Genomic DNA, 10,767 nt, shown 5'->3' with positions numbered 1-10,767 from the left:
AAATTAAATTTTTTGAGATCCAAACTGGGCCCCTTTAAAATCTTTTAATTATAGTCCTATTTTTTTGTTTGGCAATAATTTTTAATCATCCCTTCGGGGTTTCCCAAAACAAGCCAATTTCCCCCTTTTTTTTAAAGTGATCCCGTCATTTTTAAATTTCCATGGCACCCCCGGGCCCGAATACCTTTAAAAAAGTGATCTCTGTAAAAAAAAAGGTTTCATGTAAAAGTTTTAATTTTCCCCCCAAAACCCCCAGTAGTTATTTACAAAATGGTTTTTAAAAAATTTTATGGAAAAAATCCATAAAAGCTTGGGACATCAATGTGCTTTCCAAAAAGTATATATTTTAAATCCGAGTGGGAGCATCTCTGAAACGAGGGCCAAGTGGGGGGGCATTTTCCCTTTTTTTAAAAAAAAATTTTAAAAAAAGACTTTTTTAATAGACATATTTTTAAACTAATCTTTGAAAAATTGTAAAAAATGACTCGGTTTATATTTCCGGGACCCTTAAAATTAATTTTTAATTTTATAAAAAAAATTTTTCAATTTATCTCAAGTTTCTATAGCCATTCTTTTTTGCGCTACATATGATGTTTTTTAAAACTCTTACGTTTTTTTTAATAAAACTGTATTTTCCTTCGAAACGACGAAAAAAAAAGGGCCAAGCGGGGGCAAATTTAAACAGGGGCGCGATGAAAGTGTAAACCTTTCCCTTTTTACAAAAACCCAAAATTGTTTTATTTCAAAGTTTTCAATCTTGTTTTTTCCTTTGCATTAATGATTTTTCCCCCAGAAAAACAAAACTCTTCTTTCAAATTGTAAGACTAATGAAAATATTTCCTAATTTCCCCATAAACCATACAATTAGGTGTAGAAGGTTTTTTAAATTTCAAAAAAAAACTTAAAACCCAAATTTAATTTCTCCCAAAATTTGAACCCTTTTTCGAAAACTCCAAACTTTTACTTCCATGGGGAAAAAGAATACTTCAACCTTAAAAAATTTTAAATTTAAAGTAGTTTTCAAAGAAATTTTTAGATATAATTTACGGGACTTTTGGGTCCACAGAAAACATTTCTCTTTTAGCATTATCAACAAGATTTTTTTTTAAATTTAAAAAATTTTCCATTTTAATTAAGAAAGTACTCCAAGGGAAGTAAAGGGCATCTACTAAAAACAAAACTTTTACCCCTCGTAATAAAAATTTAAAATTATCCATAGGTTTTTACTCCCTTTTAAAAAAAAACATTTTGTCATCTTTATTTACTACAGGATTCCATATACCAAAATTTTTACTGTACCTGTTTAATTTAAATCATAGCAATTTTAAACCATTTTCAAATCAGTTTTTTCTTTCTGCTAAATAGTACTGTTTTACAGCATATAACAAAAGAAACAAATTTAAAAAAAAAATTTTAATGACATTAAAATTTTGATTTTTTTCCCAAAACTGTTTATATTTGCATCTTTGAAAGTAGTTTAAAAAACTTATCCCTTGTATTATATACGTTAGGTTTAAAAGATATCGACGTTTTTGACGGGTCCCAAATATATAGCCCGGGCCCTTTTACCCCAAAAACCCAAAATAAGGGATTGCGGGCCCCGCATGGATCCAGACCAGCCCGCCATCCCGCGTTAGTGTTTATCAGGGTCCATGCTGTTCGCTTTTCAAACCCTATACAAGTAGAGAAACTATGCGAACAGCATGGTCCTGATCCCGACTTTCCGGGTGCGCAGGCTGGTCTGGGTCCATTTCTGGTCGCAAAAGCACTATGTTGGTTTTTTCGTGGAAAACGTTTATATATTGAAAATTTTTGCATACTGAGGAAAAAAATCCCGGAACCATTTCAAAAAATTTCCCGTCGCCCCAAATTCAACCAAAAAATGTCATAAAATAATTTCCAAAAAAAAACCCACCCCATTTAAGAGGTTTTTTCAAAAAAGGTATGTTAACCAAAATTCCTGTTTTTAACAGTTTTTTTATAAAGGCTTTAAAGGTTTTACCCCAAATTTTAAAATACATTTTTGCGTTGTGCAGAACGTTAAAAAAATTTTTTATTCATTTTTTGGACACAATTTAAAACGGAAAATCAAAATTTTTGAAAAAATGACCCTTTTCAACCCAAACAAGAGGTTTTAGTGAGGAAAAAGAGATTTTTGGTTTTTTATATGATAAGGATTTTGAAAAAAACGAATCACAAATAATTGTATTTAAAAAAGCCCAAATTAAAAAAAACGGATTGGGCAGAAATACCTTCTTACATTGGGTTTAAAAAAAGCAATTTCCGGGAAAATTTATAAAATCTTTTTTAAGACCAAAACCTTGAATATGGAAAAAATTATTTGGAGTCCAAGATTTTAAAAAAAATATTGAAGAATCGAAAAGTTCAAAAAAAAAGCAAAAAAAAAAATGGTTAAAGTATTTTGAAATTTATCGTATGTTAGAAAAATTAAAAATTCTGGGAAAAATTTCCTTTCTTTGGGTTTTCAAAGATTTAGAGGTGATATCATACAAGCAGGAAAATTTTTAAAGGGAAGGAAAAATATAGATTTTTAATGTATTTTTTTTAAAAAGCACAAAATTGAAAACATTCACATCAGAGGGAAAAACAATTTTAAGTTGAAAAAAAATCATTTTTAAAAAGGAATTAAGAAAACATTTTTTTTCATTTAAAAGTAATACCAAGTGGAAAAAATTACCCCGTTCTGAGTATGTTTACCAACGCTTGGGAAATTTGCCCAAAAAAAAACCCCCCGGGGCCCCGGGGGGTTTTTTTAAGGGGTTTTGGAAAAAAAAAATTATATACTGTTATTTCCGGATAATAATCTTTGGGTTTTCAGACCTTTGGGGGGGGTTATAAGAGATTTTTTTATCTCGCGACCCTACGCTTTGGAAAAAAGTAAAAATAAAGTAAAAATATTTGCCGAAGGAACACAACTACTTCATCACCCTGATCCCTGGATCAAGCTTCTTCCCTAGCATAGTTTTTGTAGTTTTTTAAATGTCATTTATAATTAATTTGACTATTTATTTTTCACAATTGTTCTCCTTAAAACCCCAAAGGGCAAAAGTCAATTAGGGAAAGGGGAAATATGCAAGGGAAATTTTTATCAATTTTTAAAGCTATATTTTTTTTGGGAAATTTTTAGCATTATTGACTAATGTAGAATCTATTAAAAAAGCCTTTACACGTAAAATATCAAGTTTAATGTTATATTTAAGACATTTATTTATGCAAAAAATTAATAATTATGATAGGATGAAAATATTATTTTATTGGAGCAGAATGCACAACTTATTTGTTATTGTCAGAGCGTTCTTAGAAATATCAAAATATCATTATTATCATTTATAGAAAAGCTACTCTGTAAATGGACTCCTCACTAAACCGTTCTTGTTTATAAAAAAAAAAAAAAAAAAAAAAAAAAAAAAAAATATATATATTTTTTTGGTCAGCTTTCCAAGGAAATATAAGACATGGGACCTATTGGTATCTATAGAATTTTTTTCCACGATTATGATGGAAATAGGGATATGGTAAGAGCAGAAACATGAGGGTTTGTATTATGTTTAAAGATCGAGCAACATACGGATTCCTAGTGCCTTTGCGACTGTACGAGAAAACACCATTCTAAGGAATTTGAACAGTCTGTTATTTAAAATCAGGTTGATTAACTATTAAACGATACTTTCAATGTTCAAAATAATTTTTTATCAATAATAAACGAATAATAAGCGTCAAACGCGGTGCCTCGACATCTATACATGTATTGTGCGAAAAAACAAAATTCCACGTAAATTTCTTTTTTTAAATCTATTCACGCAGGCCCATAATTCTGGATAGTTTTCTCCAAAAAGCTTTCTGAATATGTTTTTTTAGAAAGAGAAACAGACACACACACAAACGAAGGTATGAAAATTGTTTTAAAATGACCGGGGTAGCAGAGAAAAAATACTCGAATTTATTTCATGAAACAGGTGCCCCGCCTTATTTTGCTGTTGTTATTGTTTTTTGTTTTGTTTTGCAAAAGACTTTCATAATGTTGGTATACAGTAAATATTTATCCCATACAATTGACTTTTTATGCTAAGAAATTATTTTCTTTTTCATAAAATACATGCATGGCGAGGTGAGATTTGAAGAATCAACGCGGTTATTTTACAATGTTACATAAACAAAACGCTGCGCCGCTAATTTCTTTCACAGACACTTTGGGTGTGGAGCTTTAAAATCCAAATAAAATGTACATTTGTCAATACCAGCACATGTACTGATCATATATGTATAAAAAACTAAATATAAGCCGTTTTGAAAAAAAAAAAAATATTTCAACGTCTATAATAATACACAAGATAAATTGTTCGCCGGAAAAAGTCCGCACACCTGCCGTCAAAAACACTATGTATTTTATTCTGTTTCCAATATTTTCACAAAATCCTTTGGTCCATCGACACAAAAGATATAAATCTTCAAGATGATGGTCAATTTTAAACTTCAACGGTAATATAAACAATGCAACTGGCAAAATAAACATCGAGATTATCGCCGTTTTACTCCATTTACAAAATCTTTCGACAAATTCAAACGTGGCGCCATATACATTTTATTTGGATTTTATAGGCGTTTTGAGCTTTACACCCCAAGCGTCTGTGATTTCTTTGATTCTTGTCCCAATCTTATAAGATTTAAGGGTTATTCAACACACGTTTACTCATTTTAAACATACTATGATACAGATTGTTTACTGCCCAAATATAAAAGGTGTTGCTTTGGAAAACGAACTTATAAAATCGGTTAATAAATAACGGCGCTTCCTTAGTTCTTTTTTTTCTTTTTTTTTTTTTTTTTTGAGTTTTTGATAAAGAACGAAAATTAAGATTTTAACCTTCCAGTAAATTTAGAAAGAAAAACAGAAAAAAAAAATTCCTAATAATTAAATGCCACAACTCAAAACTTAAAAAGTTGGCATATCTTGCGTAAATTCAAAGCGTATTGGTAAGCCGGGAAAATGTACTGAGGAAACTCGGGACCGTAACACATTTAAATTCTTAACATCCTTTAAACAACTTTCATAATTGTATTATAGAAAGAAATTTAAGCATAAAACTATCGTCTTTGAAATAAATCATCAAGTATATTTATAATTATAAATTTAAAAATAAATACATGTAATACAATCTAAAAATAACTTCTCAATTTGGACCGTGTCAGCATGGAAAATTGTTTAACTGATTCCGGAAAAGAATCACGGCTCGAATTTAAAAAATCAAATTTATTTATTTAAACTTAATCTTATAAATTTATAGTTGACACAAAGAAATTAAGTAAGGAAGAAACAGGACTGCGCATCAATTATTAATAGTGTCAACATTTCCGAAGTGTATATTGGCCAGCGTACCGGTGTCGGCGTTGTGGAATACATGTAGTTGACACATTTTAAAAATAAATATTAGGTTGAATATATTTTCTATACCGGGACAAAACTTTTCTGCAAAAATTTTCTGGAACATCGCTTAAACAACACGAAATATCCAGACCATTACGGCATGCTATGATAACAGTCTTTTATTACACGGATAAATGGTACATGTACACAGGTTCTTTCAGATACAGTCAAACGAAAAATGGGTGCTCGGAGTAACGAGTTTTATTTTTCTGAAAACAGTTGAGGAATGAAAAATTAACGCAAGAATTAACCATTTGAATTCTTTCATAGCGTAATGCATGTTTGAAAAACAAAACTTTCCTATAGGCAAGGAGTTGCTGTTTTTAATACACAGCAAGTTGTGACTAACATAACTATACTAACATAGATTGATGACAATTTACATTTTAATGAAATACAGTATTTTGTTTATCCTTAACCTTTAATAAACATATTTATAAAAAAGAGGACTAAATTAAAAGTTACCCCGCATCATTTTAAAGATTTCTATCCTGAATTACTAAAATATTCAAAGATAATTTCCTGGCGATTTATTTTATTGTGGCAAATAAATATAATTTAATAATAACATCATTTAAGAAAAAATTTCCACTTTTTAATAGTTTTAGATATTTTTAGCCACGCAAAAAAAAATGACAACATTCACGCAAGGTACCGAAAAATATCGATTTTTAGCGTACATGTTACATTACTGTAGCAACATCACAATATGGCGGCGTTGTTACACAAATGAGACGGTGAAATGAAACTAACGTGGTTTACTTTATTCTAAGTTGATAGTCTGGCACTTTTTGTGTGCTGTTAATTCCTTAAAATTGTATTGTTGAATAAAGTCTTAGTTTAAATTGTCTGCATTTTCACATTTACATCGAAATCCACGTTTCACCACAGAAAGGTCTCCTTTTGGTTTTGACGTTAAAGCGAGATTCTGCCCCAGAACGAAAATATCTCAGAATCAAGCTTTGGCACGTCAATATATTTTGACTAAACTCACTTCATCAACATGATCCATGGATCAAGCTTCTGTCATAGCATAGTTTTCGTAGTTTTAACTGTCATCATAATTATTATGACTATTGATATTGTCACAATTGTTCTCTAAACCCAAGGACAAATGTCAATTAGGAAGGGAAGTATGCAAGAATTTTAATCAATTTAATGCTATATTTTTTTGGGTAACTTTTTAGCATTATGCCGTTGACCCGTATTTTCGGGGGTTTAATGCTTTAAATTAAAGCCACCGTTTTTAAAGTAATAGTAAATGGAAGACAAAAAACATCAACAGTGAGTAAAAACTATGACAAACAAAAAAGGAACCGTTTAAAATACGAAAATAAACTATTTCAGTAAGAAATACTAATCTTTCTACTTTCACTATCGGTAGTCTGTGTCGCTCGGAAGCTGTCTCATATTTTCGGGGATTTTGATTGGATGGCCTCGTTCCGGGTAATTACGTTGAGCGCGCCACAAATTCTATACTGCACTCAATATATTTCGGGACATTGGTTTAAGTTAGGTATAAGTTCCGGTGATGAATTTTAAGGCGAAGATACGTTTTTTGTTGTTTTTGTTGCTGTGTAATTGAAAAATAACGTATAGAAATGAAGAAAAGAAAAAATTATAATTGTAATGACATCGACAGATTTATATTTATGTGTTTAATATGTAAAGTACGAATTCTTATGATAGTAATTTATAGAAGTAAGTGTCGGCGAAAACTTGATGCTTTTTTGGAGAGTCCAATCAATCGCACGAGCTATCATTCACAACTGGACATGACGCCACTAAAATATGAGAACCCCCGAAAATATGAGAACAAGGCATATAGACTAATGTAGAATCTATTAAAATGCTGTATTTATTCATGTAACTATTTCCTTTATTTAAGCGTGTTTTCTGTATAAGTGGTGGACGAGGTGGTGGCGGGGTACAATATGCATGGCAGAAATCCCTCGGAAACTACATTGCCACTTCAAGGTATGCTTATACAAATGAATCAAAACAAAATTCTTGTGAATAACTGAAAATTGTTTAACTTTAGAAGAAGGCAGCTGTTCATCCTTACAATTTGCTTACCTGGTGCCATTTGTTGAACTTACTAAGTATTGATTTTTAAATGTATGTAGTGAGTTATTAAAAATTCTACAGCATACTTCAATTAAGTAATAGCGAATATTTGTTATTTGAAATCTTTATTACATGTGTATACATTTTAAATAACTCTTTAAACACCTCCAGATATCTTTTCAAGAGGTAATGTTTAAAATATGACTTTGAAGTGTTCTTGAAAGTTAAGAAGTTAAATATAAGTTGCTATAACAAATTTGAAGTAATTTCAAACAAAGTTTTAAAACGTCAATATTTTCCAGCAATGACAATTTAGTAAAGATTTATGACAGGCATGGAGACCTTAAACAAGAAATACAACTGCAAGGGTGAGTTACAATCATGGATACAGTCCATAATATGCTTCATTTGTGTTATGTATTAAAGCAGCTCTGAATATGGAAGAGTACATCCAAACTTTCAAAATATAAAGAATTTTAATAAGAAACTGAAAATACAAAAGTTGAGCCACCAACAGTATAGAGCCTGGTCAGATTGCACAGACATTCAGGCTAGCCTGGCTCTATACTGGTGGCAAAGCTTGATCACGTGGTTCCAGTAGGTTAACAACTAGATAATGTTTAAAACATGATTATTATGAACAAATTTCTTTACATTAAGTTAAAGTATCAAGTTGCTAAGGTTGTTGCTGATGCAGATGTTGACATCAAATGAATTTTTGATGAAGTGCAGAGAGATGATGTTGTAAAATTTTTATGGCTGATTAAATACCTTATGAAATATTTGATTGAATACATGGCGAGTTTAATATCATAAAAGTCTGTATAAAAGAGTATTCAGGTGCTTTAGATGATGTCATTCCATTGCCTAAATAAATGAGTTTCATGCTCATTGTGACATAATTTCCCCAGTCTGAATCAAGTTGTAAATTCATATGCTACTACATGTATAAAAAATGTTGTTTATACATTTTGTCATAACTTTAAGTTTAATTAATTTTTTTTTGAATAAAAATGGATATGTAACAATCAAGAAAAGGACAAAAATTCCAACTTCAAGGTGTCCAGCCCTCATGGAATTGTTAAGTAGAAGCACTTGGCAAAGCCTTTTCCCTGCCTTTTACAATTACTCTCTAGCTATAATGATATATTTTGATTTGTACATGTATACAGCCAGTGTAAGATTTTAATCACACTATATAATTTATTCATACTTTCAGACCGTGTACAGGACTTGGCTGGGATAAGATGGTGTGATATCTTGGCATTATCATAAAAGAATCAAACTCGCCTTTGGGGATGCTAACAGCAGGCAAACATCCATCTATAGGATAGTTGGACTTAGGTTTGGTCTATTCATCATCATTAACATATCATCCATCATAATATATTAGTTATACTAAAGAGATTCCATTTATGTGAAATGTATCAATTTTAAACGCGAAGCATCCAAATTTCAGAGTAAACTATATGTTCATGTAAAGCACAGAAATTAATAAAAAAATCATGCATTAACCCTATCACTGCGCTGTCTCACACACAAAACAACACGACAAATATAATGCTTATAGAATATAAAACAATCTGTATGGTTTTAGTTTTTAAATTTTAATGGTACATTGTATTTTCATCATAAGTTTTGTTAATGGCATTTTATGATTTACAGAGATCCTTTATCATTCTTGCTTTGGGCAAAGGCTGCGACCATATCTAGCTGTCGGAACTGTGAAGGGTAACCTTCTCATCTATAATCATCAAACATCCAGGTAAGATTTTTATTTAAAATGTATAGAAAGTACTTAAGATAGGTACAGGATTGTCCAGAGAAAAGCTTTATTACATTTGTCATATTTCTTAGAAAATATGAACTTATGAGATATTTTTTATTATTAATTACATTAATCTATTTAATTTTGAAAAGAAACTGTTTACGAAAAATAAAGAATCTGTGTGTGTTGGTTCTAAGCTTAAGGGTCAATTCAACTTTTCAGGCACTGGGAGTACAATCACCTCGGACACTGGTCATGCTTTCCAATCATGTCTATAAATAGTATTTAATAGCCAAATGGTGACCTATTCAAAATACCCAGTAATACACTGAATTAAGAATCATTAGAATCTGGCAATAAAATACTGGTGTACACACTACTGGTAATTTTTTTTTCATCCGGATAATTTCCAAATTGTTAACCATATTGAAAAAATAAGACAATGATTGTATATTATTCTCTCATATTCTTTTCTTAGAAAAATTCCAATAATTGGCAAGCATTTCAAGAAAGATCACATGTGGGATCGTGGAGTAATGAGAACTTGTTAGCACTTGGCAGTGAAGATAAGACCATAACTATTAGTAATGCAGAGGGTGACACCCTACGCCAGACGTCCACCAGGGCAGAGCCTGGAGATATACAGTTCTCAGAGATGAAAGGAGACGAGCGCTCGTCTATGGGTGAAAACACTGTAAGGTTTTTGCAGTTATAAAGGGTTTAGAACTACTCATTGACATTTCACTACAAGCAATTGATTGCTTAGTAGTTAAGTTCGCCAACTTTCAGACTGGTAACTCTCAATTTTGAGGGTTTTAATACAATATTTGAAGTTGAATTTCATTGATATAAGAAAATTATCAGTGTTACTTGTGAAATGTTAGCAGTTTTTATACCCAGGAGCCAGTATATTCCTGATTTACCAACTTCCGCTGAGGAACATTTGAAGGTGTCTTTAAAAAACAAAATTGTAAAAAAATGTGTACTCTTAGAAATGTTTGCAGCCAAACATCCCAAACTTCTATGCTCTTACCTTCTAACTTTCAGCAAAAATAGTCGAATTTTAAATTATATGTTTGCTTAATCATATGATTTTCCTTTCATCTTTCATTTACACATTATCAATTTACTTTATTTCACATTTTATTCGTTCATTTGGAGGCATACAACAGACACAACTCTACTATGTTATGCTGAGACTGTTGTATTTGGATATTTCAGGTTAGTGTGGTGATTGGAAAGAGAACATTGTTTCTATACAACATGCATGATTCAGAGAACCCTGTAGAGTTAGCGTTCCAGCAGAAATACGGCAACATTATGTCCTATAGATGTAATTTTTAGTTGTTTTTAATCGGGCATCCCCACCGCGCCCCCAACCTCAACTTCACCTGTTTTTTTCCCCATCAAAGTGTGTTTTTGGGGCGGGGGGGGGGGGCGGGGTAAAAACCCCCCCCCCTCTTTTTTTTTTTTTTTTTTTTTGCTC

The 10,767-nt window shown here is 31.1% G+C and overlaps 1 long non-coding RNA gene across 1 annotated transcript; it reads left to right on the top strand.

Moving 5' to 3' along the window:
• Nucleotides 1-7,302: 7,302 nt before the first annotated feature.
• Nucleotides 7,303-8,760, top strand: LOC132746499 (uncharacterized). The gene is made up of 3 exons (XR_009627989.1): nucleotides 7,303-7,423; nucleotides 7,816-7,881; nucleotides 8,733-8,760. It is a non-coding gene; the product is annotated as an uncharacterized LOC132746499 (long non-coding RNA).
• The last annotated feature ends 2,007 nt before the right edge of the window (nucleotides 8,761-10,767 follow it).

Source organism: Ruditapes philippinarum, unplaced genomic scaffold (genome assembly GCF_026571515.1).
Source record: "Ruditapes philippinarum isolate M1 unplaced genomic scaffold, ASM2657151v2 ctg4798_1_1_1_1, whole genome shotgun sequence".
Taxonomy (NCBI): Eukaryota; Metazoa; Mollusca; class Bivalvia; order Venerida; family Veneridae; genus Ruditapes; species Ruditapes philippinarum.
The sequence above is the reverse complement of the archived record's forward strand: the minus strand, read 5'-3'. Positions and strand labels throughout refer to the sequence as shown.